At 37.9% G+C, this 27,232-nt stretch overlaps 24 non-coding genes across 24 annotated transcripts; all 24 read left to right on the forward strand.

The window, feature by feature from the left end:
• Positions 1 to 2,620: 2,620 nt before the first annotated feature.
• Positions 2,621 to 2,703, forward strand: trnal-uaa (transfer RNA leucine (anticodon UAA)). Its single transcript has one exon. It is a non-coding gene; the product is annotated as a tRNA-Leu (tRNA).
• Positions 2,704 to 4,952: 2,249 nt separating this feature from the next.
• trnal-uaa (transfer RNA leucine (anticodon UAA)) lies at positions 4,953 to 5,035 on the forward strand. Its single transcript has one exon. It is a non-coding gene; the product is annotated as a tRNA-Leu (tRNA).
• An 861-nt stretch (positions 5,036 to 5,896) lies between these two features.
• trnal-uaa (transfer RNA leucine (anticodon UAA)) lies at positions 5,897 to 5,979 on the forward strand. Its single transcript has one exon. It is a non-coding gene; the product is annotated as a tRNA-Leu (tRNA).
• A 395-nt stretch (positions 5,980 to 6,374) lies between these two features.
• trnal-uaa (transfer RNA leucine (anticodon UAA)) lies at positions 6,375 to 6,457 on the forward strand. Its single transcript has one exon. It is a non-coding gene; the product is annotated as a tRNA-Leu (tRNA).
• Positions 6,458 to 6,851: 394 nt separating this feature from the next.
• trnal-uaa (transfer RNA leucine (anticodon UAA)) lies at positions 6,852 to 6,934 on the forward strand. Its single transcript has one exon. It is a non-coding gene; the product is annotated as a tRNA-Leu (tRNA).
• A 190-nt stretch (positions 6,935 to 7,124) lies between these two features.
• On the forward strand, positions 7,125 to 7,207 carry trnal-uaa (transfer RNA leucine (anticodon UAA)). Its single transcript has one exon. It is a non-coding gene; the product is annotated as a tRNA-Leu (tRNA).
• Positions 7,208 to 8,662: 1,455 nt separating this feature from the next.
• Positions 8,663 to 8,745, forward strand: trnal-uaa (transfer RNA leucine (anticodon UAA)). The gene has a single exon. It is a non-coding gene; the product is annotated as a tRNA-Leu (tRNA).
• Positions 8,746 to 10,678: 1,933 nt separating this feature from the next.
• trnal-uaa (transfer RNA leucine (anticodon UAA)) lies at positions 10,679 to 10,761 on the forward strand. The gene has a single exon. It is a non-coding gene; the product is annotated as a tRNA-Leu (tRNA).
• Positions 10,762 to 11,157: 396 nt separating this feature from the next.
• trnal-uaa (transfer RNA leucine (anticodon UAA)) lies at positions 11,158 to 11,240 on the forward strand. Its single transcript has one exon. It is a non-coding gene; the product is annotated as a tRNA-Leu (tRNA).
• Positions 11,241 to 11,430: 190 nt separating this feature from the next.
• Positions 11,431 to 11,513, forward strand: trnal-uaa (transfer RNA leucine (anticodon UAA)). The gene has a single exon. It is a non-coding gene; the product is annotated as a tRNA-Leu (tRNA).
• Positions 11,514 to 12,968: 1,455 nt separating this feature from the next.
• trnal-uaa (transfer RNA leucine (anticodon UAA)) lies at positions 12,969 to 13,051 on the forward strand. Its single transcript has one exon. It is a non-coding gene; the product is annotated as a tRNA-Leu (tRNA).
• A 396-nt stretch (positions 13,052 to 13,447) lies between these two features.
• Positions 13,448 to 13,530, forward strand: trnal-uaa (transfer RNA leucine (anticodon UAA)). Its single transcript has one exon. It is a non-coding gene; the product is annotated as a tRNA-Leu (tRNA).
• A 190-nt stretch (positions 13,531 to 13,720) lies between these two features.
• trnal-uaa (transfer RNA leucine (anticodon UAA)) lies at positions 13,721 to 13,803 on the forward strand. The gene has a single exon. It is a non-coding gene; the product is annotated as a tRNA-Leu (tRNA).
• A 1,455-nt stretch (positions 13,804 to 15,258) lies between these two features.
• trnal-uaa (transfer RNA leucine (anticodon UAA)) lies at positions 15,259 to 15,341 on the forward strand. Its single transcript has one exon. It is a non-coding gene; the product is annotated as a tRNA-Leu (tRNA).
• Positions 15,342 to 17,274: 1,933 nt separating this feature from the next.
• On the forward strand, positions 17,275 to 17,357 carry trnal-uaa (transfer RNA leucine (anticodon UAA)). The gene has a single exon. It is a non-coding gene; the product is annotated as a tRNA-Leu (tRNA).
• Positions 17,358 to 18,819: 1,462 nt separating this feature from the next.
• On the forward strand, positions 18,820 to 18,902 carry trnal-uaa (transfer RNA leucine (anticodon UAA)). Its single transcript has one exon. It is a non-coding gene; the product is annotated as a tRNA-Leu (tRNA).
• Positions 18,903 to 19,810: 908 nt separating this feature from the next.
• trnal-uaa (transfer RNA leucine (anticodon UAA)) lies at positions 19,811 to 19,893 on the forward strand. The gene has a single exon. It is a non-coding gene; the product is annotated as a tRNA-Leu (tRNA).
• Positions 19,894 to 20,477: 584 nt separating this feature from the next.
• Positions 20,478 to 20,560, forward strand: trnal-uaa (transfer RNA leucine (anticodon UAA)). The gene has a single exon. It is a non-coding gene; the product is annotated as a tRNA-Leu (tRNA).
• Positions 20,561 to 21,965: 1,405 nt separating this feature from the next.
• trnal-uaa (transfer RNA leucine (anticodon UAA)) lies at positions 21,966 to 22,048 on the forward strand. The gene has a single exon. It is a non-coding gene; the product is annotated as a tRNA-Leu (tRNA).
• A 104-nt stretch (positions 22,049 to 22,152) lies between these two features.
• On the forward strand, positions 22,153 to 22,235 carry trnal-uaa (transfer RNA leucine (anticodon UAA)). Its single transcript has one exon. It is a non-coding gene; the product is annotated as a tRNA-Leu (tRNA).
• Positions 22,236 to 22,339: 104 nt separating this feature from the next.
• Positions 22,340 to 22,422, forward strand: trnal-uaa (transfer RNA leucine (anticodon UAA)). The gene has a single exon. It is a non-coding gene; the product is annotated as a tRNA-Leu (tRNA).
• Positions 22,423 to 23,802: 1,380 nt separating this feature from the next.
• Positions 23,803 to 23,885, forward strand: trnal-uaa (transfer RNA leucine (anticodon UAA)). Its single transcript has one exon. It is a non-coding gene; the product is annotated as a tRNA-Leu (tRNA).
• A 393-nt stretch (positions 23,886 to 24,278) lies between these two features.
• trnal-uaa (transfer RNA leucine (anticodon UAA)) lies at positions 24,279 to 24,361 on the forward strand. Its single transcript has one exon. It is a non-coding gene; the product is annotated as a tRNA-Leu (tRNA).
• A 396-nt stretch (positions 24,362 to 24,757) lies between these two features.
• On the forward strand, positions 24,758 to 24,840 carry trnal-uaa (transfer RNA leucine (anticodon UAA)). Its single transcript has one exon. It is a non-coding gene; the product is annotated as a tRNA-Leu (tRNA).
• The last annotated feature ends 2,392 nt before the right edge of the window (positions 24,841 to 27,232 follow it).

The raw sequence follows: 27,232 nt of genomic DNA on the forward strand, positions 1-27,232 counted from the left end.
GCGTGTAGTCCCAACCAGGATGGCTGAGTGGTTAAGGCGTTAAGATCCAATGGACAAATGTTCTCGTGGGTTCAAACCCCACTCCTGGTAATAAAAATTGCCTTTCCATTTGAAGTTTAAGCAGAAATTTAGAAATTGAAGTATAGCATAGAGGGTCAAGTTCAAGTGTGGGCATCTGTTGCAGTAAAAAAAAAAGTCTGCTTTCAACCCCACTCCTGGTAGTTCAGTTTAGTCTTTCGAGCTTTTTAAGCACTAGTTGTGCATTTGAAATGGCAACTTAAAACGATGATCAAATATGAGTGCGTGTTGCAGTAGAAGAAAAAAAAGTCTTGTCCCAACAAATGGACAAATGTCATTGTGGGTTCAAACCCAACTCCTTCATTTTGATTTGTAAACACAAATTATGCATATGAAATAGAAGTTTAAAGTGGTCAATTCAAATGTTAATAGAGAAAAAATAGAGTCTTGTTCAAACCAATGGGCAAATGTCATTGTGGGTTCAAACCCAACTGCTAGTACTAAAAATTAGGTTTTCATTTTAATTTGTTAACATAAATTATGGATATGAAATAGAAGCTTAAAGTGGTCACTACAAATTCCCAACCGAGATGGCCGAGTGGTTAAGGCGTTTGGGTTTAAAATCCAATGGACAAATGTCCTTTGGGGTTAAAACCCCATTCCTGTTAATGAAACAATTAGCTTTTAATTGGAAGTTTAAGCAGAAATTTAGAAATTGAAGTATAGCATAGAGGGGCAAGTTCAAGTGTGGGCGTCTGTTGCAGTAAAAAAAAAGTCTGCTTTCAACCCCACTCCTGGTAGTTCAGTTCAGTCTTTCGAGCTTTTTAAGCACTAGTTATGCATTTGAAATGGCAACTTAAAACGATGTTCAAATATGAGTGCGTGTGGCAGTAAAAGAAAAAAAAGTCTTGTCCCAACCAATGGACAAATGTCATTGTGGGTTCAAACCCAACTCCTTCATTTTGATTTGTAAACTCAAATTATGCAAATGAAATAGAAATTTAAAGTGGTCAATTCCAATGTTAGGGTCTGCTGTAGTAAAAGTAAGTGTGCAGTCCAAACCAGGATGGCCGAGTGGTTAAGGCGTTGGACTTAAGATCCAATGGACAAATGTCCTTGTTTGTTCAAACTCCACTCCTGGTAATAACAATTGCCTTTACATTTGAAGTTTAAGCAGAAATTAAGAAATTGAAGTACAGCATAGAGGGTCAAGTTCACATGTTGGGGTCTTTTGCAGTAAAAAAGTCTGGTTTCAACCCCACTCCTAGGAGTGGTGCTCGAATTAAGTCTTTCGAGCTTTTTAAGCACTAGTTATGCATTTGAAATGGCAACTTAAAACGATGTTCAAATATGAGGGCGTGTTGCAGTAAAAAAAAAAAAAGTCTTGTCCCAACCAATGGACAAATGTCATTGTGGGTTCAAACCCAACTCCTTCATTTTGATTTGTAAACACTAATTACGCATATGAAATAGAAGCTTAAAGTGGTCAATTCAAATGTTAGGGTCTGCTGCAGTAAAACTAAGCACGTAGCGCCAACCAGGATGGCCGAGTGGTTAAGGCGTTAAGATCCAATGGACAAATGTCCTCGTGGGTTCAAACCCCACTCCTGGTAATGACAATTGCCTTTCCATTTGAAGTTTAAGCAGAAATTAAGAAGTTGAAGTACATCATAGAGGGGCAAGTTCAAATGTGGGGGTTTGTTGCAATAAAAAAGTCTGGTTTCAACCCCACTCCTGGTAATGGGGCTCGAATTAAGTCTTTTGAGCTTTTTAAGCACTAGTTGTGCATTTGAAATGGCAACTTAAAACGATGTTCAAATATGAGTGCGTGTTGCAGTAGAAGAAAAAAAAGTCTTGTCCCAACAAATGGACAAATGTCATTGTGGGTTCAAACCCAACTCCTTAATTTTGATTTGTAAACACAAATTATGCATATGAAATAGAAGTTTAAAGTGGTCAATTCAAATGTTAATAGAGAAAAAATAGAGTCTTGTTCAAACCAATGGGCAAATGTCATTGTGGGTTCAAACCCAACTGCTAGTACTAAAAATTAGGTTTTCATTTTGATTTGTTAACATAAATTATGGATATGAAATAGAAGCTTAAAGTGGTCAATACATATTCCCAACCGAGATGGCCGAGTGGTTAAGGCGTTTGGGTTTAAAATCCAATGGACAAATGCCCTTTTGGGTTAAAACCCCATTCCTGGTAATGAAACAATTAGCTTTTAATTGGAAGTTTAAGCAGAAATTTAGAAATTGAAGTATAGCATAGAGGGGCAAGTTCAAGTGTGGGCGTCTGTTGCAGTAAAAAAAAAGTCTGCTTTCAACCCCACTCCTGGTAGTTCAGTGTAGTCTTTCGAGCTTTTTAAGCACTAGTTATGCATTTGAAATGGCAACTTAAAACGATGTTCAAATATGAGTGCGTGTGGCAGTAAAAGAAAAAAAGTCTTGTCCCAACCAATGGACAAATGTCATTGTGGGTTCAAACCCAACTCCTTCATTTTGATTTGTAAACACAAATTATGCATATGAAATAGAAGCTTAAAGTGGTCAATTCAAATGTTAGGCTCTGTTGCAGTAAAAGTAATTGAGCATTCACCACCAGGATGGCCGAGTGGTTAAGGCGTTGGACTTAAGATCCAATGGACAAATGTCCTCGTGGGTTCAAACCCCACTCCTGGTAATAACAATTGCCTGGAAATGGCAACTTATAACGATGTTCAAATATGAGTGCGTGTTGCAGTAAAAGAAAAAAAAGTCTTGTCCCAACCAATGGACAAATGTCATTGTGGGTTCAAACCCAACTCCTTCATTTTGATTTGTAAACTCAAATTATGCAAATGAAATAGAAAATTAAAGTGGTCAATTCCAATGTTAGGGTCTGCTGTAGTAAAAGTAAGTGTGCAGTCCAAACCAGGATGGCCGAGTGGTTAAGGCGTTGGACTTAAGATCCAATGGACAAATGTCCTTGTTTGTTCAAACTCCACTCCTGGTAATAACAATTGCCTTTACATTTGAAGTTTAAGCAGAAATTAAGAAATTGAAGTACAGCATAGAGGGTCAAGTTCACATGTTGGGGTCTTTTGCAGTAAAAAAGTCTGGTTTCAACCCCACTCCTAGGAGTGGTGCTCGAATTAAGTCTTTCGAGCTTTTAAAGCACTAGTTATGCATTTGAAATGGCAACTTAAAACGATGTTCAAATATGAGGGTGTTACAGTAAAAAAAAAAAAAAAGTCTTGTCCCAACCAATGGACAAATGTCATTGTGGGTTCAAACCCAACTCCTTCATTTTGATTTGTAAACACTAATTACGCATATGAAATAGAAGCTTAAAGTGGTCAATTCAAATGTTAGGGTCTGCTGCAGTAAAACTAAGCATGTAGAGCCAACCAGGATGGCCGAGTGGTTAAGGCGTTAAGATCCAATGGACAAATGTCCTCGTGGGTTCAAACCCCACTCCTGGTAATGACAATTGCCTTTCCATTTGAAGTTTAAGCAGAAATTAAGAAGTTGAAGTACATCATAGAGGGGCAAGTTCAAATGTGGGGGCTTGTTGCAATAAAAAAGTCTGGTTTCAACCCCACTCCTGGTAATGGGGCTCGAATTAAGTCTTTTGAGCTTTTTAAGCACTAGTTGTGCATTTGAAATGGCAACTTAAAACGATGTTCAAATATGAGTGCGTGTTGCAGTAAAAGAAAAAAAAAGTCTTGTCCCAACCAATTGACAAAATTTCATTGTGGGTTCAAACCCAACTCCTTCATTTTGATTTGTAAACACAAATTATGCAAATGAAATAGAAATTTAAAGTGGTCAATTCAAATGTTAGGGTGTGGTGTAGTAAAAGTAGGTGTGCAGTCCCAACCAGGATGGCCGAGTGGGTAAGGAGTTGGACTTAAGAATCAATGGACAAATGTCCTCCTGGGTTCAAACCCCACTCCTGGTAATAACAATGGCCTTTCCATTTGAAGTTTAAGCAGAAATTAAACAGTTGAAGTACATCATAGAGGGGCAAGTTCAAATGTGGGGGTCTGTTGCAATAAAAAAGTCTGGTTTCAACACCACTCCTGGTAGTGGGGCTCGAATTAAGTCTTTTGAGCTTTTTAAGCACTAGTTGTGCATTTGAAATGGCAACTTAAAGCGATGTTCAAATATGAGTGCGTGTTGCAGTAAAAGAAAAAAAAGTCTTGTCCCAACCAATGGACAAATGTCATTGTGGGTTCAAACCCAACTCCTTCATTTTGATTTGTAAACACAAATTATGCATGTGAAATACAAATTTAAAGTTGTCAATTCAAATGTTAATAGAGAAAAAATAGAGTCTTGTTCAAACCAATGGGCAAATGGCATTGTGGGTTCAAACCCAACTGCTAGTACTAAAAATTAGGTTTTCATTTTGATTTGTTAGCATAAAATATGCATATGAAATAGAAGCTTAAAGTGGTCAATACAAATTCCCAACCAGGATGGCCGAGTGGTTAAGGCGTTTGGGTTTAAAATCCAATGGACAAATGTCCTTTTGGGTTAAAACCCCATTCCTGGTAATAAAACAATTAGGTTTTAATTGGAAGTTTAAGCAGAAATTTAGAAATTGAAGTATAGCATAGAGGGGCAAGTTCAAGTGTGGGCATCTGTTGCAGTAAAAAAAAAGTCTGCTTTCAACCTCACTCCTGGTAGTTCAGTTTAGTCTTTCGAGCTTTTTAAGCACTAGTTATGCATTTGAAATGGCAACTTAAAACGATGTTCAAATAAGAGGGTGTGTTGCAAAAAAAAAAAAAAAGTCTTGTCCCAACCAATGGACAAATGTCATTGTGGGTTCAAACCCAACTCCTTCATTTTGATTTGTAAACACAAATTACGTATATGAAATAGAAGCTTAAAGTGGTCAATTCAAATGTTAGGGTCTGCTGCAGTAAAAGTATTTGTGCAGTCACCACCAGGATGGCCGAGTGGTTAAGGCGTTGGACTTAAGATCCAACGGACAAATGTCCTCGTGGGTTCAAACCCCACTCCTGGTAATAACAATTGCCTTTCCCTTTGAAGTTTAAGCAGAAATTAAACAGTTGAAGTACATCATAGAGGGGCAAGTTCAAATGTGGGGGTCTGTTGCAATAAAAAAGTCTGGTTTCAACCCCACTCCTGGTAATGGGGCTCGAATTAAGTCTTTCGAGCTTTTTACGCACTAGTTGTGCATTTGAAATGGCAACTTAAAACGATGTTCAAATATGAGTGCGTGTGGCAGTAAAAGAAAAAAAAAAGTCTTGTCCCAACCAATGGACAAATGTCATTGTGGGTTCAAACCCAACTCCTTCATTTTGATTTGTAAACACAAATTATGCAAATGAAATAGAAATTTAAAGTGGTCAATTCAAATGTTAGGGTCTGGTGTAGTAAAAGTAAGTGTGCAGTCCCAACCAGGATGGCCGAGTGGTTAAGGGTTAAGATCCAATGGACAAATGTCCTCGTAGGTTCAAACCCCACTTCTGGTAATAACAATTGCCTTTCCATTTGAAGTTTAAGCAGAAATTTAGAAATTGAAGTATAGCATAGAGGGGCAAGTTCAAGTGTGGGCGTCTGTTGCAGTAAAAAAAAAGTCTGCTTTCAACCCCACTCCTGGTAGTCCAGTGTAGTCTTTCGAGCTTTTTAAGCACTAGTTATGCATTTGAAATGGCAACTTAAAACGATGTTCAAATATGAGTGCGTGTGGCAGTAAAAGAAAAAAAAGTCTTGTCCCAACCAATGGACAAATGTCATTGTGGGTTCAAACCCAACTCCTTCATTTTGATTTGTAAACACAAATTATGCAAATGAAATAGAAATTTAAAGTGGTCAATTCCAATGTTAGGGTCTGCTGTAGTAAAAGTAAGTGTGCAGTCCAAACCAGGATGGCCGAGTGGTTAAGGCGTTGGACTTAAGATCCACTGGGCAAATGTCCTCGTGGGTTCAAACCCCACTCCTGGTAATAACAATTGCCTTTCCATTTGAAGTTTAAGCAGAAATTTAGAAATTGAAGTATAGCATAGAGGGGCAAGATCAAGTGTGGGCGTCTGTTGCAGTAAAAAAAAAGTCTGCTTTCAACCCCACTCCTTGTAGTGGGGCTCGAATTAAGTATTTCGAGCTTTTTAAGCACTAGTTATGTATTTGAAATGGCAACTTAAAACAATGTTCAAATATGAGGGTGTGTTGCAGTAAAAAAAAAAAAGTCTTGTCCCAACCAATGGACAAATGTCATTGTGGGTTCAAACCCAACTCCTTCATTTTGATTTGTAAACACAAATTATGCATATGAAATAGAAGCTTAAAGTGGTCAATTCAAATGTTAGGGTCTGGTGCAGTAAAAGTGATTGCGCAGCCACCACCAGGATGGCCGAGTGGTTAAGACGTTGGACTTAAGATCCAATGGACAAATGTCCACGTGGGTTCAAACCCCACTCCTGGTAATAACAATTGCCTTTCCCTTTGAAGTTTAAGCAGAAATTAAACAGTTGAAGTACATCATAGAGGGGCAAGTTCAAATGTGGGGGTCTTTTGCAATAAAAAAGTCTGGTTTCAACCCCACTCCTTGTAGTGGGGCTCGAATTAAGTCTTTAGAGCTTTTTAAGCACTAGTTATGCATTTGAAATGGCAACTTAAAACGATGTTCAAATATGAGGGCGTGTTGCAGTAAAAGAAAAAAAAAGTCTTGTCCCAACCAATTGACAAATTTCATTGTGGGTTCAAACCCAACTCCTTCATTTTGATTTGTAAACACAAATTATGCAAATGAAATAGAAATTTAAAGTGGTCAATTCAAATGTTAGGGTGTGGTGTAGTAAAAGTAAGTGTGCAGTCCCAACCAGGATGGCCGAGTGGTTAAGGCGTTGGACTTAAGATCCAATGGACAAATGTCCTCGTGGGTTCAAACCCCACTCCTGGTAATAACAATTGCTTTTCCATTTGAAGTTTAAGCAGAAATTAAACAGTTGAAGTACATCATAGAGGGGCAAGTTCAAATGTGGGGGTCTGTTTTTTGATTTGTAAACACTAATTACGCATATGAAATAGAAGCTTAAAGTGGTCAATTCAAATGTTAGGGTCTGGTGCAGTAAAAGTAAGCGTGTAGTGCCAACCAGGATGGCCGAGTGGTTAAGGCGTTGGACTTAAGATCCAATGGACAAATGTCCTTGTGGGTTCAAACTCCACTCCTGGTAATAACAATTGCCTTTCCATTTGAAGTTTAAGCAGAAATTAAGAAATTGAAGTACAGCATAGAGGGTCAAGTTCACATGTTGGGATCTTTTGCAGTAAAAAAGTCTGGTTTGAACCCCACTCCTGGTAGTGGTGCTCGAATTAAGTCTTTCGAGCTTTTTAAGCACTAGTTATGCATTTGAAATGGCAACTTAAAACGATGTTCAAATATGAGTGCGTGTGGCAGTAAAAAAAAAAAAAAAAGTCTTGTCCCAACCAATGGACAAATGTCATTGTGGGTTCAAACCCAACTCCTTCATTTTGATTTGTAAACACAAATTATGCAAATGAAATTTAAAGTGGTCAATTCAAATGTTAGGGTCTGGTGTAGTAAAAGTAAGTGTGCAGTCCCAACCAGGATGGCTGAGTGGTTAAGGCGTTAAGATCCAATGGACAAATGTCCTCCTGGGTTCAAACCCCACTCCTGGTAATAACAATTGCCTTTCCATTTGAATTTTAAGCAGAAATTTAGAAATTGAAGTATAGCATAGAGGGGCAAGTTCAAGTGTGGGCGTCTGTTGCAGTAAAAAAAAAGTCTGCTTTCAACCCCACTCCTGGTAGTTCAGTTTAGTCTTTCAAGCTTTTTAAGCACTCGTTGTGCATTTGAAATGGCAACTTAAAACGATGTTCAAATATGAGTGCGTGTTGCAGTAGAAGAAAAAAAAGTCTTGTCCCAACAAATGGACAAATGTCATTGTGGGTTCAAACCCAACTCCTTCATTTTGACTTGTAAACACAAATTATGCATATGAAATAGAAGTTTAAAGTGGTCAATTCAAATGTTAATAGAGAAAAAATAGAGTCTTGTTCAAACCAATGGGCAAATGTTATTGTGGGTTCAAACCCAACTGCTAGTACTAAAAATCAGGTTTTCATTTTGATTTGTTAACATAAATTATGGATATGAAATAGAAGCTTAAAGTGGTCACTACAAATTCCCAACCGAGATGGCCGAGTGGTTAAGGCGTTTGGGTTTAAAATCCAATGGACAAATGCCCTTTTGGGTTAAAACCCCATTCCTGGTAATGAAACAATTAGCTTTTAATTGGAAGTTTAAGCAGAAATTTAGAAATTGAAGTATAGCATAGAGGGGCAAGTTCAAGTGTGGGCGTCTGTTGAAGTAAAAAAAAAAGTCTGCTTTCAACCCCACTCCTGGTAGTTCAGTGTAGTCTTTCGAGCTTTTTAAGCACTAGTTATGCATTTGAAATGGCAACTTAAAACGATGTTCAAATATGAGTGCGTGTGGCAGTAAAAGAAAAAAAAGTCTTGTCCCAACCAATGGACAAATGTCATTGTGTGTTCAAACCCAACTCCTTCATTTTGATTTGTAAACACAAATTATGCAAATGAAATAGAAATTTAAAGTGGTCAATTCCAATGTTAGGGTCTGCTGTAGTAAAAGTAAGTGTGCAGTCCAAACCAGGATGGCCGAGTGGTTAAGGCGTTGGACTTAAGATCCAATGGACAAATGTCCTCGTGGGTTCAAACCCCACTCCTGGTAATAACAATTGCCTTTCCATTTGAAGTTTAAGCAGAAATTAAGAAGTTGAAGTACATCATAGAGGGGCAAGTTCAAATGTGGGGGTTTGTTGCAATAAAAAAGTCTGCTTTCAACCCCACTCCTGGTAGTGGGGCTCGAATTAAGTCTTTTGAGCTTTTTAAGCACTAGTTGTGCATTTGAAATGGCAACTTAAAACGATGTTCAAATATGAGTGCGTGTTGCAGTAGAAGAAAAAAAAGTCTTGTCCCAACAAATGGACAAATGTCATTGTGGGTTCAAACCCAACTCCTTCATTTTGATTTGTAAACACTAATTACGCATATGAAATAGAAGCTTAAAGTGGTCAATTCAAATGTTAGGGTCTGCTGCAGTAAAAGTAAGCGTGTAGTGCCAACCAGGATGGCCGAGTGGTTAAGGCGTTAAGATCCAATGGACAAATGTCCTTGTGGGTTCAAACTCCACTCCTGGTAATAACAATTGCCTTTCCATTTGAAGTTTAAGCAGAAATTAAGAAATTGAAGTACAGCATAGAGGGTCAAGTTCACATGTTGGGGTCTTTTGCAGTAAAAAAGTCTGGTTTCAACCCCACTCCTGGTAGTGGTGCTCGAATTAAGTCTTTCGAGCTTTTTAAGCACTAGGTATGCATTTGAAATGGCAACTTAAAACGATGTTCAAATATGAGGGCGTGTTGCAGTAAAAAAAAAAAAAAAAGTCTTGTCCCAACCAATGGACAAATGTCATTGTGGGTTCAAACCCAACTCCTTCATTTTGATTTGTAAACACTAATTACGCATATGAAATAGAAGCTTAAAGTGGTCAATTCAAATGTTAGGGTCTGCTGCAGTAAAAGTAAGCGTGTAGTGCCATCCAGGATGGCCGAGTGGTTATGGCGTTAAGATCCAATGGACAAATGTCCTCGTGGGTTCAAACCCCACTCCTGGTAATAACAATTGCCTTTCCATTCAAAGTTTAAGCAGAAATTAAGAAGTTGAAGTACATCATAGAGGGGCAAGTTCAAATGTGGGGGTTTGTTGCAATAAAAAAGTCTGGTTTCAACCCCACTCCTGGTAGTGGGGCTCGAATTAAGTCTTTTGAGCTTTTTAAGCACTAGTTGTGCATTTGAAATGGCAACTTAAAACGATTTTCAAATATGAGTGCGTGTTGCAGTAGAAGAAAAAAAAGTCTTGTCCCAACAAATGGACAAATGTCATTGTGGGTTCAAACCCAACTCCTTCATTTTGATTTGTAAACACAAATTATGCATATGAAATAGAAGTTTAAAGTGGTCAATTCAAATGTTAATAGAGAAAAAATAGAGTCTTGTTCAAACCAATGGGCAAATGTCATTGTGGGTTCAAACCCAACTGCTAGTACTAAAAATTAGGTTTTCATTTTGATTTGTTAACATAAATTATGGATATGAAATAGAAGCTTAAAGTGGTCAAAACAAATTCCCAACCGAGATGGCCGAGTGGTTAAGGCGTTTGGGTTTAAAATCCAATGGACAAATGTCCTTTGGGGTTAAAACCCCATTCCTGGTAATGAAACAATTAGCTTTTAATTGGAAGTTTAAGCAGAAATTTAGAAATTGAAGTATAGCATAGAGGGGCAAGTTCAAGTGTGGGCGTCTGTTGCAGTAAAAAAAAAGTCTGCTTTCAACCCCACTCCTGGTAGTTCAGTTTAGTCTTTCGAGATTTTTAAGCACTAGTTATGCATTTGAAATGGCAACTTAAAACGATGTTCAAATATGAGTGCGTGTGGCAGTAAAAGAAAAAAAAGTCTTGTCCCAACCAATGGACAAATGTCATTGTGGGTTCAAACCCAACTCCTTCATTTTGATTTGTAAACACAAATTATGCAAATGAAATAGAAATTTAAAGTGGTCAATTCCAATGTTAGGGTCTGCTGTAGTAAAAGTAAGTGTGCAGTCCAAACCAGGATGGCCGAGTGGTTAAGGCGTTGGACTTAAGATCCAATGGACAAATGTCCTTGTGGGTTCAAACTCCACTCCTGGTAATAACAATTGCCTATCCATTTGAAGTTTAAGCAGAAATTAAGAAATTGAAGTACAGCATAGAGGGTCAAGTTCACATGTTGGGGTCTTTTGCAGTAAAAAAGTCTGGTTTCAACCCCACTCCTGGTAGTGGTGCTCGAATTAAGTCTTTCGAGCTTTTTAAGCACTAGTTATGCTTTTGAAATGGCAACTTAAAACGATGTTCAAATATGAGGGCGTGTTGCAGTAAAAAAAAAAAAAAAAGTCTTGTCCCAACCAATGGACAAATGTCATTGTGGGTTCAAACCCAACTCCTTCATTTTGATTTGTAAACACAAATTATGCAAATGAAATAGAAATTTAAAGTGGTCAATTCAAATGTTAGGGTGTGGTGTAGTAAAAGTAGGTGTGCAGTCCCAACCAGGATGGCCGAGTGGTTAAGGCGTTGGACTTAAGATCCAATGGACAAATGTCCTCGTGGGTTCAAACCCCACTCCTGGTAATAACAATTGCTTTTCCATTTGAAGTTTAAGCAGAAATTAAACAGTTGAAGTACATCATAGAGGGGCAAGTTCAAATGTGGGGGTCTGTTTTTTGATTTGTAAACACTAATTACGCATATGAAATAGAAGCTTAAAGTGGTCAATTCAAATGTTAGGGTCTGGTGCAGTAAAAGTAAGCGTGTAGTGCCAACCAGGATGGCCGAGTGGTTAAGGCGTTGGACTTAAGATCCAATGGACAAATGTCCTTGTGGGTTCAAACTCCACTCCTGGTAATAACAATTGCCTTTCCATTTGAAGTTTAAGCAGAAATTAAGAAATTGAAGTACAGCATAGAGGGTCAAGTTCACATGTTGGGATCTTTTGCAGTAAAAAAGTCTGGTTTGAACCCCACTCCTGGTAGTGGTGCTCGAATTAAGTCTTTCGAGCTTTTTAAGCACTAGTTATGCATTTGAAATGGCAACTTAAAACGATGTTCAAATATGAGTGCGTGTGGCAGTAAAAAAAAAAAAAAAAGTCTTGTCCCAACCAATGGACAAATGTCATTGTGGGTTCAAACCCAACTCCTTCATTTTGATTTGTAAACACAAATTATGCAAATGAAATTTAAAGTGGTCAATTCAAATGTTAGGGTCTGGTGTAGTAAAAGTAAGTGTGCAGTCCCAACCAGGATGGCTGAGTGGTTAAGGCGTTAAGATCCAATGGACAAATGTCCTCCTGGGTTCAAACCCCACTCCTGGTAATAACAATTGCCTTTCCATTTGAATTTTAAGCAGAAATTTAGAAATTGAAGTATAGCATAGAGGGGCAAGTTCAAGTGTGGGCGTCTGTTGCAGTAAAAAAAAAGTCTGCTTTCAACCCCACTCCTGGTAGTTCAGTTTAGTCTTTCAAGCTTTTTAAGCACTCGTTGTGCATTTGAAATGGCAACTTAAAACGATGTTCAAATATGAGTGCGTGTTGCAGTAGAAGAAAAAAAAGTCTTGTCCCAACAAATGGACAAATGTCATTGTGGGTTCAAACCCAACTCCTTCATTTTGACTTGTAAACACAAATTATGCATATGAAATAGAAGTTTAAAGTGGTCAATTCAAATGTTAATAGAGAAAAAATAGAGTCTTGTTCAAACCAATGGGCAAATGTTATTGTGGGTTCAAACCCAACTGCTAGTACTAAAAATCAGGTTTTCATTTTGATTTGTTAACATAAATTATGGATATGAAATAGAAGCTTAAAGTGGTCACTACAAATTCCCAACCGAGATGGCCGAGTGGTTAAGGCGTTTGGGTTTAAAATCCAATGGACAAATGCCCTTTTGGGTTAAAACCCCATTCCTGGTAATGAAACAATTAGCTTTTAATTGGAAGTTTAAGCAGAAATTTAGAAATTGAAGTATAGCATAGAGGGGCAAGTTCAAGTGTGGGCGTCTGTTGAAGTAAAAAAAAAAGTCTGCTTTCAACCCCACTCCTGGTAGTTCAGTGTAGTCTTTCGAGCTTTTTAAGCACTAGTTATGCATTTGAAATGGCAACTTAAAACGATGTTCAAATATGAGTGCGTGTGGCAGTAAAAGAAAAAAAAGTCTTGTCCCAACCAATGGACAAATGTCATTGTGTGTTCAAACCCAACTCCTTCATTTTGATTTGTAAACACAAATTATGCAAATGAAATAGAAATTTAAAGTGGTCAATTCCAATGTTAGGGTCTGCTGTAGTAAAAGTAAGTGTGCAGTCCAAACCAGGATGGCCGAGTGGTTAAGGCGTTGGACTTAAGATCCAATGGACAAATGTCCTTGTGGGTTCAAACTCCACTCCTGGTAATAACAATTGCCTATCCATTTGAAGTTTAAGCAGAAATTAAGAAATTGAAGTACAGCATAGAGGGTCAAGTTCACATGTTGGGGTCTTTTGCAGTAAAAAAGTCTGGTTTCAACCCCACTCCTGGTAGTGGTGCTCGAATTAAGTCTTTCGAGCTTTTTAAGCACTAGTTATGCTTTTGAAATGGCAACTTAAAACGATGTTCAAATATGAGGGCGTGTTGCAGTAAAAAAAAAAAAAAAAGTCTTGTCCCAACCAATGGACAAATGTCATTGTGGGTTCAAACCCAACTCCTTCATTTTGATTTGTAAACACAAATTATGCAAATGAAATAGAAATTTAAAGTGGTCAATTCAAATGTTAGGGTGTGGTGTAGTAAAAGTAGGTGTGCAGTCCCAACCAGGATGGCCGAGTGGTTAAGGCGTTGGACTTAAGATCCAATGGACAAATGTCCTCGTGGGTTCAAACCCCACTCCTGGTAATAACAATTGCTTTTCCATTTGAAGTTTAAGCAGAAATTAAACAGTTGAAGTACATCATAGAGGGGCAAGTTCAAATGTGGGGGTCTGTTTTTTGATTTGTAAACACTAATTACGCATATGAAATAGAAGCTTAAAGTGGTCAATTCAAATGTTAGGGTCTGGTGCAGTAAAAGTAAGCGTGTAGTGCCAACCAGGATGGCCGAGTGGTTAAGGCGTTGGACTTAAGATCCAATGGACAAATGTCCTTGTGGGTTCAAACTCCACTCCTGGTAATAACAATTGCCTTTCCATTTGAAGTTTAAGCAGAAATTAAGAAATTGAAGTACAGCATAGAGGGTCAAGTTCACATGTTGGGATCTTTTGCAGTAAAAAAGTCTGGTTTGAACCCCACTCCTGGTAGTGGTGCTCGAATTAAGTCTTTCGAGCTTTTTAAGCACTAGTTATGCATTTGAAATGGCAACTTAAAACGATGTTCAAATATGAGTGCGTGTGGCAGTAAAAAAAAAAAAAAAAGTCTTGTCCCAACCAATGGACAAATGTCATTGTGGGTTCAAACCCAACTCCTTCATTTTGATTTGTAAACACAAATTATGCAAATGAAATTTAAAGTGGTCAATTCAAATGTTAGGGTCTGGTGTAGTAAAAGTAAGTGTGCAGTCCCAACCAGGATGGCTGAGTGGTTAAGGCGTTAAGATCCAATGGACAAATGTCCTCCTGGGTTCAAACCCCACTCCTGGTAATAACAATTGCCTTTCCATTTGAATTTTAAGCAGAAATTTAGAAATTGAAGTATAGCATAGAGGGGCAAGTTCAAGTGTGGGCGTCTGTTGCAGTAAAAAAAAAGTCTGCTTTCAACCCCACTCCTGGTAGTTCAGTTTAGTCTTTCAAGCTTTTTAAGCACTCGTTGTGCATTTGAAATGGCAACTTAAAACGATGTTCAAATATGAGTGCGTGTTGCAGTAGAAGAAAAAAAAGTCTTGTCCCAACAAATGGACAAATGTCATTGTGGGTTCAAACCCAACTCCTTCATTTTGACTTGTAAACACAAATTATGCATATGAAATAGAAGTTTAAAGTGGTCAATTCAAATGTTAATAGAGAAAAAATAGAGTCTTGTTCAAACCAATGGGCAAATGTTATTGTGGGTTCAAACCCAACTGCTAGTACTAAAAATCAGGTTTTCATTTTGATTTGTTAACATAAATTATGGATATGAAATAGAAGCTTAAAGTGGTCACTACAAATTCCCAACCGAGATGGCCGAGTGGTTAAGGCGTTTGGGTTTAAAATCCAATGGACAAATGCCCTTTTGGGTTAAAACCCCATTCCTGGTAATGAAACAATTAGCTTTTAATTGGAAGTTTAAGCAGAAATTTAGAAATTGAAGTATAGCATAGAGGGGCAAGTTCAAGTGTGGGCGTCTGTTGAAGTAAAAAAAAAAGTCTGCTTTCAACCCCACTCCTGGTAGTTCAGTGTAGTCTTTCGAGCTTTTTAAGCACTAGTTATGCATTTGAAATGGCAACTTAAAACGATGTTCAAATATGAGTGCGTGTGGCAGTAAAAGAAAAAAAAGTCTTGTCCCAACCAATGGACAAATGTCATTGTGTGTTCAAACCCAACTCCTTCATTTTGATTTGTAAACACAAATTATGCAAATGAAATAGAAATTTAAAGTGGTCAATTCCAATGTTAGGGTCTGCTGTAGTAAAAGTAAGTGTGCAGTCCAAACCAGGATGGCCGAGTGGTTAAGGCGTTGGACTTAAGATCCAATGGACAAATGTCCTCGTGGGTTCAAACCCCACTCCTGGTAATAACAATTGCCTTTCCATTTGAAGTTTAAGCAGAAATTAAGAAGTTGAAGTACATCATAGAGGGGCAAGTTCAAATGTGGGGGTTTGTTGCAATAAAAAAGTCTGCTTTCAACCCCACTCCTGGTAGTGGGGCTCGAATTAAGTCTTTTGAGCTTTTTAAGCACTAGTTGTGCATTTGAAATGGCAACTTAAAACGATGTTCAAATATGAGTGCGTGTTGCAGTAGAAGAAAAAAAAGTCTTGTCCCAACAAATGGACAAATGTCATTGTGGGTTCAAACCCAACTCCTTCATTTTGATTTGTAAACACTAATTACGCATATGAAATAGAAGCTTAAAGTGGTCAATTCAAATGTTAGGGTCTGCTGCAGTAAAAGTAAGCGTGTAGTGCCAACCAGGATGGCCGAGTGGTTAAGGCGTTAAGATCCAATGGACAAATGTCCTTGTGGGTTCAAACTCCACTCCTGGTAATAACAATTGCCTTTCCATTTGAAGTTTAAGCAGAAATTAAGAAATTGAAGTACAGCATAGAGGGTCAAGTTCACATGTTGGGGTCTTTTGCAGTAAAAAAGTCTGGTTTCAACCCCACTCCTGGTAGTGGTGCTCGAATTAAGTCTTTCGAGCTTTTTAAGCACTAGGTATGCATTTGAAATGGCAACTTAAAACGATGTTCAAATATGAGGGCGTGTTGCAGTAAAAAAAAAAAAAAAAGTCTTGTCCCAACCAATGGACAAATGTCATTGTGGGTTCAAACCCAACTCCTTCATTTTGATTTGTAAACACTAATTACGCATATGAAATAGAAGCTTAAAGTGGTCAATTCAAATGTTAGGGTCTGCTGCAGTAAAAGTAAGCGTGTAGTGCCAACCAGGATGGCCGAGTGGTTATGGCGTTAAGATCCAATGGACAAATGTCCTCGTGGGTTCAAACCCCACTCCTGGTAATAACAATTGCCTTTCCATTCAAAGTTTAAGCAGAAATTAAGAAGTTGAAGTACATCATAGAGGGGCAAGTTCAAATGTGGGGGTTTGTTGCAATAAAAAAGTCTGGTTTCAACCCCACTCCTGGTAGTGGGGCTCGAATTAAGTCTTTTGAGCTTTTTAAGCACTAGTTGTGCATTTGAAATGGCAACTTAAAACGATTTTCAAATATGAGTGCGTGTTGCAGTAGAAGAAAAAAAAGTCTTGTCCCAACAAATGGACAAATGTCATTGTGGGTTCAAACCCAACTCCTTCATTTTGATTTGTAAACACAAATTATGCATATGAAATAGAAGTTTAAAGTGGTCAATTCAAATGTTAATAGAGAAAAAATAGAGTCTTGTTCAAACCAATGGGCAAATGTCATTGTGGGTTCAAACCCAACTGCTAGTACTAAAAATTAGGTTTTCATTTTGATTTGTTAACATAAATTATGGATATGAAATAGAAGCTTAAAGTGGTCAAAACAAATTCCCAACCGAGATGGCCGAGTGGTTAAGGCGTTTGGGTTTAAAATCCAATGGACAAATGTCCTTTGGGGTTAAAACCCCATTCCTGGTAATGAAACAATTAGCTTTTAATTGGAAGTTTAAGCAGAAATTTAGAAATTGAAGTATAGCATAGAGGGGCAAGTTCAAGTGTGGGCGTCTGTTGCAGTAAAAAAAAAGTCTGCTTTCAACCCCACTCCTGGTAGTTCAGTTTAGTCTTTCGAGATTTTTAAGCACTAGTTATGCATTTGAAATGGCAACTTAAAACGATGTTCAAATATGAGTGCGTGTGGCAGTAAAAGAAAAAAAAGTCTTGTCCCAACCAATGGACAAATGTCATTGTGGGTTCAAACCCAACTCCTTCATTTTGATTTGTAAACACAAATTATGCAAATGAAATAGAAATTTAAAGTGGTCAATTCCAATGTTAGGGTCTGCTGTAGTAAAAGTAAGTGTGCAGTCCAAACCAGGATGGCCGAGTGGTTAAGGCGTTGGACTTAAGATCCAATGGACAAATGTCCTTGTGGGTTCAAACTCCACTCCTGGTAATAACAATTGCCTATCCATTTGAAGTTTAAGCAGAAATTAAGAAATTGAAGTACAGCATAGAGGGTCAAGTTCACATGTTGGGGTCTTTTGCAGTAAAAAAGTCTGGTTTCAACCCCACTCCTGGTAGTGGTGCTCGAATTAAGTCTTTCGAGCTTTTTAAGCACTAGTTATGCTTTTGAAATGGCAACTTAAAACGATGTTCAAATATGAGGGCGTGTTGCAGTAAAAAAAAAAAAAAAAAGTCTTGTCCCAACCAATGGACAAATGTCATTGTGGGTTCAAACCCAACTCCTTCATTTTGATTTGTAAACCCTAATTACGCATATGAAATAGAAGCTTAAAGTGGTCAATTCAAATGTTAGGGTCTGCTGCAGTAAAAGTAAGCGTGTAGTGCCAACCAGGATGGCCGAGTGGTTAAGGCGTTAAGATCCAATGGACAAATGTCCTCGTGGGTTCAAACCCCACTCCTGGTAATAACAATTGCCTTTCCATTTGAAGTTTAAGCAGAAATTAAGAAGTTGAAGTACATCATAGAGGGGCAAGTTCAAATGTGGGGGTTTGTTGCAATAAAAAAGTCTGGTTTCAACCCCACTCCTGGTAGTGGGGCTCGAATTAAGTCTTTTGAGCTTTTTAAGCACTAGTTGTGCATATGAAATGGCAACTTAAAACGATTTTCAAATATGAGTGCGTGTTGCAGTCGAAGAAAAAAAAGTCTTGTCCCAACAAATGGACAAATGTCATTGTGGGTTCAAACCCAACTCCTTCATTTTGATTTGTAAACACAAATTATGCATATGAAATAGAAGTTTAAAGTGGTCAATTCAAATGTTAATAGAGAAAAAATAGTCTTGTTCAAACCAATGGGCAAATGTCATTGTGGGTTCAAACCCAACTGCTAGTACTAAAAATTAGGTTTTCATTTTGATTTGTTAACATAAATTATGGATATGAAATAGAAGCTTAAAGTGGTCAATACAAATTCCCAACCGAGATGGCCGAGTGGTTAAGGCGTTTGGGTTTAAAATCCAATGGACAAATGTCCTTTGGGGTTAAAACCCCATTCCTGGTAATGAAACAATTAGCTTTTAATTGGAAGTTTAAGCAGAAATTTAGAAATTGAAGTATAGCATAGAGGGGCAAGTTCAAGTGTGGGCGTCTGTTGCAGTAAAAAAAAAGTCTGCTTTCAACCCCACTCCTGGTAGTTCAGTTTAGTCTTTCGAGATTTTTAAGCACTAGTTATGCATTTGAAATGGCAACTTAAAACGATGTTCAAATATGAGTGCGTGTGGCAGTAAAAGAAAAAAAAGTCTTGTCCCAACCAATGGACAAATGTCATTGTGGGTTCAAACCCAACTCCTTCATTTTGATTTGTAAACACAAATTATGCAAATGAAATAGAAATTTAAAGTGGTCAATTCCAATGTTAGGGTCTGCTGTAGTAAAAGTAAGTGTGCAGTCCAAACCAGGATGGCCGAGTGGTTAAGGCGTTGGACTTAAGATCCAATGGACAAATGTCCTTGTGGGTTCAAACTCCACTCCTGGTAATAACAATTGCCTTTCCATTTGAAGTTTAAGCAGAAATTAAGAAATTGAAGTACAGCATAGAGGGTCAAGTTCACATGTTGGGGTCTTTTGCAGTAAAAAAGTCTGGTTTCAACCCCACTCCTGGTAGTGGTGCTCGAATTAAGTCTTTCGAGCTTTTTAAGCACTAGTTATGCTTTTGAAATGGCAACTTAAAACGATGTTCAAATATGAGGGCGTGTTGCAGTAAAAAAAAAAAAAAGAGTCTTGTCCCAACCAATGGACAAATGTCATTGTGGGTTCAAACCCAACTCCTTCATTTTGATTTGTAAACACTAATTACGCATATGAAATAGAAGCTTAAAGTGGTCAATTCAAATGTTAGGGTGTGCTCTAGTAAAAGTAAGCGTGTAGTGCCAACCAGGATGGCCTAGTGGTTAAGGCGTTAAGATCCAATGGACAAATGTCCTCGTGGGTTCAAACCCCACTCCTGGTAATAACAATTGCCTTTCCATTTGAAGTTTAAGCAGAAATTAAGAAGTTGAAGTACATCATAGAGGGGCAAGTTCAAATGTGGGGGTTTGTTGCAATAAAAAAGTCTGGTTTCAACCCCACTCCTGGTAGTGGGGCTCGAATTAAGTCTTTTGAGCTTTTTAAGCACTAGTTGTGCATTTGAAATGGCAACTTAAAACGATGTTCAAATATGAGTGCGTGTTGCAGTAGAAGAAAAAAAAATCTTGTCCCAACAAATGGACAAATGTCATTGTGGGTTCAAACCCAACTCCTTCATTTTGATTTGTAAACACAAATTATGCATATGAAATAGAAGTTTAAAGTGGTCAATTTTTGAAGTTTAAGCAGAAATTAAACAGTTGAAGTACATCATAGAGGGGCAAGTTCAAAAGTGGTCAAAAGTAAGAGTGCAGTCCAAACCAGGATGGCCGAGTGGTTAAGGCGTTGGACTTAAGATCCAATGGACAAATGTCCTCGTGGGTTCAAACCCCACTCCTGGTAATAACAATGGCTTTTCCATTTGAAGTTTAAGCAGAAATTAAACAGTTGAAGTACATCATAGATTGCATATGCATATGAAATAGAAGTTTAAAGTGGTCAATTCAAATGTTAATAGAGAAAAAATAGAGTCTTGTTCAAACCAATGGGCAAATGTCATTGTGGGTTCAAACCCAACTGCTAGTACTAAAAATTAGGTTTTCATTTTGGTTTGTTACCATAAATTATGGATATGAAATAGAAGCTTAAAGTGGTCAATACAAATTCCCAACCGAGATGGCCGAGTGGTTAAGGCGTTTGGGTTTAAAATCCAATGGACAAATGTCCTTTTGGGTTAAAACCCCATTCCTGGTAATGAAACAATTAGCTTTTAATTGCTTTTAAACATTTGTTCAAATATGAGGGCGTGTTGCAGTAAAAAAAAAAAAAAAAGTCTTGTCCCAACCAATGGACAAATGTCATTGTGGGTTCAAACCCAACTCCTTCATTTTGATTTGTAAACACAAATTATGCAAATGAAATAGAAATTTAAAGTGGTCAATTCAAATGTTAGGTTCTGTTGTAGTAAAAGTAAGTGTGCAGTCCCAACCAGGATGGCCGAGTGGTTAAGGCGTTGGACTTAAGATCCAATTGACAAATGTCCTCGTGGGTTCAAACCCCACTCCTGGTAATAACAATGGCCTTTCCATTTGAAGTTTAAGCAGAAATTAAACAGTTGAAGTACATCATAGAGGGACAAGTTCAAATGTGGGGGTCTGTTGCGATAAAAAAGTCTGGTTTCAACCCCACTCCTTGTAGTGGGGCTCGAATTAAGTCTTTCGAGCTTTTTAAGCACTAGTTGTGCATTTGAAATGGCAACTTAAAACGATTTTCAAATATGAGTGCGTGTTGCAGTAGAAGAAAAAAAAGTCTTGTCCCAACAAATGGACAAATGTCATTGTGGGTTCAAACCCAACTCCTTCATTTTGATTTGTAAACACAAATTATGCATATGAAATAGAAGTTTAAAGTGGTCAATTCAAATGTTAATAGAGAAAAAATAGAGTCTTGTTCAAACCAATGGGCAAATGTCATTGTGGGTTCAAACCCAACTGCTAGTACTAAAAATTAGGTTTTCATTTTGGTTTGTTAACATAAATTATGGATATGAAATAGAAGCTTAAAGTGGTCAATACAAATTCCCAACCGAGATGGCCGAGTGGTTAAGGCGTTTGGGTTTAAAATCCAATGGACAAATGTCCTTTTGGGTTAAAACCCCATTCCTGGTAATGAAACAATTAGCTTTTAATTGCTTTTAAACATTTGTTCAAATATGAGGGCGTGTTGCAGTAAAAAAAAAAAAAAGTCTTGTCCCAACCAATGGACAAATGTCATTGTGGGTTCAAACCCAACTCCTTCATTTTGATTTGTAAACACTAATTACGCATATGAAATAGAAGCTTAAAGTGGTCAATTCAAATGTTAGGGTCTGCTGCAGTAAAAGTAAGCGTGTAGTGCCAACCAGGATGGCCGAGTGGTTAAGGCGTTAAGATCCAATGGATAAATGTCCTCGTGGGTTCAAACCCCACTCCTGGTAATAACAATTGCCTTTCCGTTTGAAGTTTAAGCAGAAATTAAGAAGTTGAAGTATATCATAGAGGGGCAAGTTCAAATGTGGGGGTTTGTTGCAATAAAAAAGTCTGGTTTCAACCCCACTCCTGGTAGTGGGGCTCGAATTAAGTCTTTTGAGCTTTTTAAGCACTAGTTGTGCATTTGAAATGGCAACTTAAAACGATGTTTAAATATGAGTGCGTGTTGCAGTAGAAGAAAAAAAAGTCTTGTCCCAACAAATGGACAAATGTCATTGTGGGTTCAAACCCAACTCCTTCATTTTGATTTGTAAACACAAATTATGCATATGAAATAGAAGTTTAAAGTGGTCAATTCAAATGTTAATAGAGAAAAAATAGAGTCTTGTTCAAACCAATGGGCAAATGTCATTGTGGGTTCAAACCCAACTGCAAATGAAATAGAAATTTAAAGTGGTCAATTCCAATGTTAGGGTCTGCTGTAGTAAAAGTAAGTGTGCAGTCCAAACCAGGATGGCCGAGTGGTTACGGCATTGGACTTAAGATCCAATGGACAAATGTCCTCGTGGGTTCAAACCCCACTCCTGGTAATAACAATGGCTTTTCCATTTGAAGTTTAAGCAGAAATTAAACAGTTGAAGTACATTATAGAGGGGCAAGTTCAAAAGTGGTCAAAAGTAAGAGTGGAGTCCAAACCAGGATGGCCGAGTGGTTAAGGCGTTGGACTTAAGATCCAATGGACAAATGTCCTCGTGGGTTCAAACCCCACTCCTGGTAATAACAATGGCTTTTCCATTTGAAGTTTAAGCAGAAATTAAACAGTTGAAGTACATCATAGAGGGGCAAGTTCAAAAGTGGTCAAAAGTAAGTGTGCAGTCCAAACCAGGATGGCCGAGTGGTTAAGGCGTTGGACTTAAGGTCCAATGGACAAATGTCCTCGTGGGTTCAAACCCCACTCCTGGTAATAACAATGGCTTTTCCATTTGAAGTTTAAGCAGAAATTAAACAATTGAAGTACATCATAGAGGGGCAAGTTCAAATGTGGGGGTCTGTTGCAAAAAAGTCTTGTCCCAACAAATGGACAAATGTCATTCTGGGTTCAAACCCAACTCCTTCAAGTCTGGTTTCAACCCCACTCCTTGTAGTGGGGCTCGAATTAAGTATTTCGAGCTTTTTAAGCACTAGTTATGTATTTGAAATGGAAACTTAAAACAATGTTCAAATATGAGGGTGTGTTGCAGTAAAAAAAAAAAAGTCTTGTCGCAACCAATGGACAAATGTCCTCGTGGGTTCAAACCCAACTGCTAGTACTAAAAATTAGGTTTTCATTTTGGTTTGTTAACATAAATTATGGATATGAAATAGAAGCTTAAAGTGGTCAATACAAATTCCCAACCGAGATGGCCGAGTGGTTAAGGCGTTTGGGTTTAAAATCCAATGGACAAATGTCCTTTTGGGTTAAAACCCCATTCCTGGTAATGAAACAATTAGCTTTTAATTGGAAGTTTAAGCAGAAATTTAGAAATTGAAGTATAGCATAGAGGGGCAAGTTCAAGTGTGGGCATCTGTTGCAGTAAAAAAAAAGTCTGCTTTCAACCCCACTCCTGGTAGTTCAGTTTAGTCTTTCGAGCTTTTTAAGCACTAGTTATGCATTTGAAATGGCAACTTAAAACGATGTTCAAATAAGAGGGTGTGTTGAAAAAAAAAAAAAGTCTTGTCCCAACCAATGGACAAATGTCATTGTGGCTTCAAACCCAACTCCTTCATTTTGATTTGTAAACACAAATTATGCAAATGAAATAGAAATTTAAAGTGGTCAATTCAAATGTTAGGGTCTGGTGTAGTAAAAGTAAGTGTGCAGTCCCAACCAGGATGGCCGAGTGGTTAAGTCGTTGGACTTAAGATCCAATGGACAAATGTCCTCGTTGGTTCAAACTCCACTCCTGGTAATAACAATTGCCTTTCCATTTGAAGTTTAAGCAGAAATTAAACAGTTGAAGTACATCATAGAGGGGCAAGTTCAAATGTGGGGGTCTGTTGCAATAAAAAAGTCTGGTTTCAACCCCATTCCTTGTAGTGGGGATCGAATTAAGTATTTAGAGCTTTTTAAGCACTAGTTATGCATTTGAAATGGCAACTTAAAACAATGTTCAAATATGAGGGTGTGTTGCAGTGAAAGAAAAAAAAAAGTCTTGTCCCAACCAATGGACAAATGTCATTGTGGGTTCAAACCCAAATCCTTCATTTTGATTTGTAAACACAAATTATGCAAATGAAATAGAAATTTAAAGTGGTCAATTCAAATGTTAGGTTCTGTTGTAGTAAAAGTAAGTGTGCAGTCCCAACCAGGATGGCCGAGTGGTTAAGGCGTTGGACTTAAGATCCAATTGACAAATGTCCTCGTGGGTTCAAACCCCACTCCTGGTAATAACAATGGCCTTTCCATTTGAAGTTTAAGCAGAAATTAAACAGTTGAAGTACATCATAGAGGGACAAGTTCAAATGTGGGGGTCTGTTGCGATAAAAAAGTCTGGTTTCAACCCCACTCCTTGTAGTGGGGCTCGAATTAAGTCTTTCGAGCTTTTTAAGCACTAGTTGTGCATTTGAAATGGCAACTTAAAACGATGTTCAAATATGAGTGCGTGTGGCAGTAAAAGACAAAAAAGTATTGTCCCAACCAATGGACAAATGTCATTGTGGGTTCAAACCCAACTCCTTCATTTTGATTTGTAAACACAAATTACGCATATGAAATAGAACCTTAAAGTGGTCAATTCAAATGTTAGGGTCTGATGCAGTAAAAGTAATTGTGCAGTCACCACCAGGATGGCCGAGTGGTTAAGGCGTTGGACTTAAGATCCAATGGACAAATGTCCTCGTGGGTTCAAACCCCACTCCTGGTAATAACACTTGCCTCTCCATTTGAAGTTTAAGCAGAAATTAAACAATTGAAGTACATCATAGAGGGGCAAGTTCAAATGTGGGGGTCTGTTGCAATAAAAAAGTCTGGTTTCAACCCCACTCCTTGTAGTGGGCCTCGATTTAAGTCTTTCGAGCTTTTTAAGCACTAGTTGTGCATTTGAAATGGCAACTTAAAACGATGTTCAAATATGAGTGCGTGTAGCAGTGAAAGAAAAAAAAAAAGTCTTGTCCCAACCAATGGACAAATGTCATTGTGGGTTCAAACCCAACTCCTTCATTTTGATTTGTAAACACAAATTATGCAAATGAAATAGAAATTTAAAGTGGTCAATTCAAATGTTAGGGTCTGGTGTAGTAAAAGTAAGTGTGCAGTCCCAACCAGGATGGCCGAGTGGTTAAGGCTTTGGACTTAAGATCCAATGGACAAATGTCCTCGTGGGTTCAAACCCCACTCCTGGTAATAACACTTGCCTTTCCATTTGAAGTTTAAGCAGAAATTAAACAATTGAAGTACATCATAGAGGGGCAAGTTCAAATGTGGGGGTCTGTTGCAATAAAAAAGTCTGGTTTCAACCCCACTCCTGGTAGTCGGGCTCGAATTAAGTCTTTTTGGGCTTTTTAAGCACTAGTTGTGCATTTGAAATGGCAACTTAAAACGATCTTCAAATATGAGTGCGTGTTGCAGTAAAAGAAAAAAAAAGTCTTGTCCCAACCAATGGACAAATGTCATTGTGGGTTCAAACCCAACTTCTTCATTTTGATTTGTAAACACAAATTATGCCTATGAAATAGAAGCTTAAAGTGTTCAATTCAAATGTTAGGGTCAGCCTAACAAGTACATCATAGAGGGGCAGTTTCAAATGTGGGGCTCTGTTGCAATAAAAACGAATGGTTTCAACCCCACTCCCGGTAGTTCAATTTAGTCTTTTGAGCTTTTTAAGCACTAGTTATGCATTTGAAATGGCAACTTAAAACGATGTTCAAACACAGTATGAAGGCGTGTTGCAGTAAAAAAAAAAGTCTTTTCCCAACCAATGGTTATGCATAGTTATGCATTTTAAATGGAAGTTTAAAATGATAAGTTCAAATATGAGGGTGTGTTGCAGTAAAAAAAAAAAGAGGCTTGTCCCAACCAATGGACAAATGTCATTGTGGGTTCAAACCCAACTCCTAGTACTAAAAATTAGGGTTTCATTTTGATTTGTATACACAAATTATGCATATTAAATAGAAGCTTAAAAACATCAATGTATTTACTCAACCATAACCACTATTAGATCCATCAGCTTGATGACAAGTTCCATAATCCCGCTGGAATCATGCGTCATCAACCTGCGCCTTTGTTGTTGTAAGAGGTTAGTGACCCCTAGCGGCGAAAAAAAATACATATTGTAGCTTTAAATAATAAGAGCAATGCATAAACAAATAAGAAATTTTATATTTTTTGATTACTCAACTGGCAGAGCATGGCACTAGCAATGCCAATGCCCAGGGATCATGTACTAACTAAAATATAAACCTTAAATGCATTGTATGAAGTCGGTTTAGAGGAAAGCATTTAATTATCCATAATACTGTACATACATAATAATTGTAAATGTACACTCATCTGCTCTGAAAGCTACCCATCATGCTTTACTTTCTTTCAACCTCATTTCTTGCTATTTCAAGCTTCATATTTATACAGGTAGCTCTAACTGAGCATTATATTGTGTTTGTGTATGTGTGAATTTTTTCATTCTTGCTCACCTCTATACCAAAAGAAAATGTCTATTTTGTTTTTCATTTCCTTATAGCTGACTGAGACCAAATTATTCTCTATCATTATACCTTTACATTGCATTCAGCACTGGTAGAAAAACTAGTCATGGCAAAACAGGATTCTTCACAACACCTGAAGTCAGTCAGTGTGTCAAAATCACAAAAGTTAGAGAAAGCATGCCAGCAGCAAATGTCAAGAGTCAGAGAAGGAAGGAGAGAGGGTGGGGTAAGGAGGAGGGAGGGGTGAGATAAGCACTCGGGGGGTCCCAGTATGTGAATAATTCAAGAAGAGACTCCGAGCACTTGCAGCACTGAAGTTTCCCTGTCAGCTCAGCTCTGCAGAGATAGAGGGAGGCAGAAAGTATACAAATGCTTATGTGTGTGTGTGTGTGTGTGTGTGTGTGTGTGTGTGTGTGTGTGTGTGTGTGTGTGTGTGTGTGTGTGTGTGTGTGTGTGTGTGTGTGTGTGTGTGTGTGTGTGTGTGTGTGTGTGTGTGTGTGTGTGTGTGCGTCCGTGCGTGCGTGTGTGTGTGTGTGTGAGAGAGAGAGAAAGAGAGAGAGAGAGAGAGAGAGAGAGAGAGAGAGAGAGAGAGAGAGAGAGAGAGAGAGAGAGAGAACAAAGGAGCACATATGACATCAGAAGGAAAGACGGAGAACAACTGAGGGAAGGAGTGGGAGGCTGTGAGGGAAACCATAGAGGAAGACATAGAGGAGAGGTGGAAGTTTAGGAGAAGAACAGAAATAACAGCAGGAAAGATTGTAGTTGGAGGTGAAGAACATGGTGATGTGAAAGGCAGGTTGAAAATTAAAGAGGTTCAATAGAGAAAGGTGATTAAAAACAGATTTTCTTCCAAAAAAAGAAGCCATAATATTCTCTAAACATGTGAAGCATTTAACAACATTACATATTTATATACATATGTATATATATAGAAATAATACATTGTATTAATATACAAATATCAAATGGCCACAGATCGAACATGTTGGAAGATTGTGGCCCAAGTGTTAGTGTGTCTGAGTGTCAGGCACAACCTGATGATGATGACAAATATATTATTATTGTTGTTGTTGTTTAGATGATGTACATGT

The sequence above is a fragment of the Siphateles boraxobius genome, unplaced genomic scaffold, assembly GCF_051911475.1.
Source record: "Siphateles boraxobius isolate OS27281-9 unplaced genomic scaffold, OSU_SipBor_1 12, whole genome shotgun sequence".
NCBI classification, from domain to species: domain Eukaryota; kingdom Metazoa; phylum Chordata; class Actinopteri; order Cypriniformes; family Leuciscidae; genus Siphateles; species Siphateles boraxobius.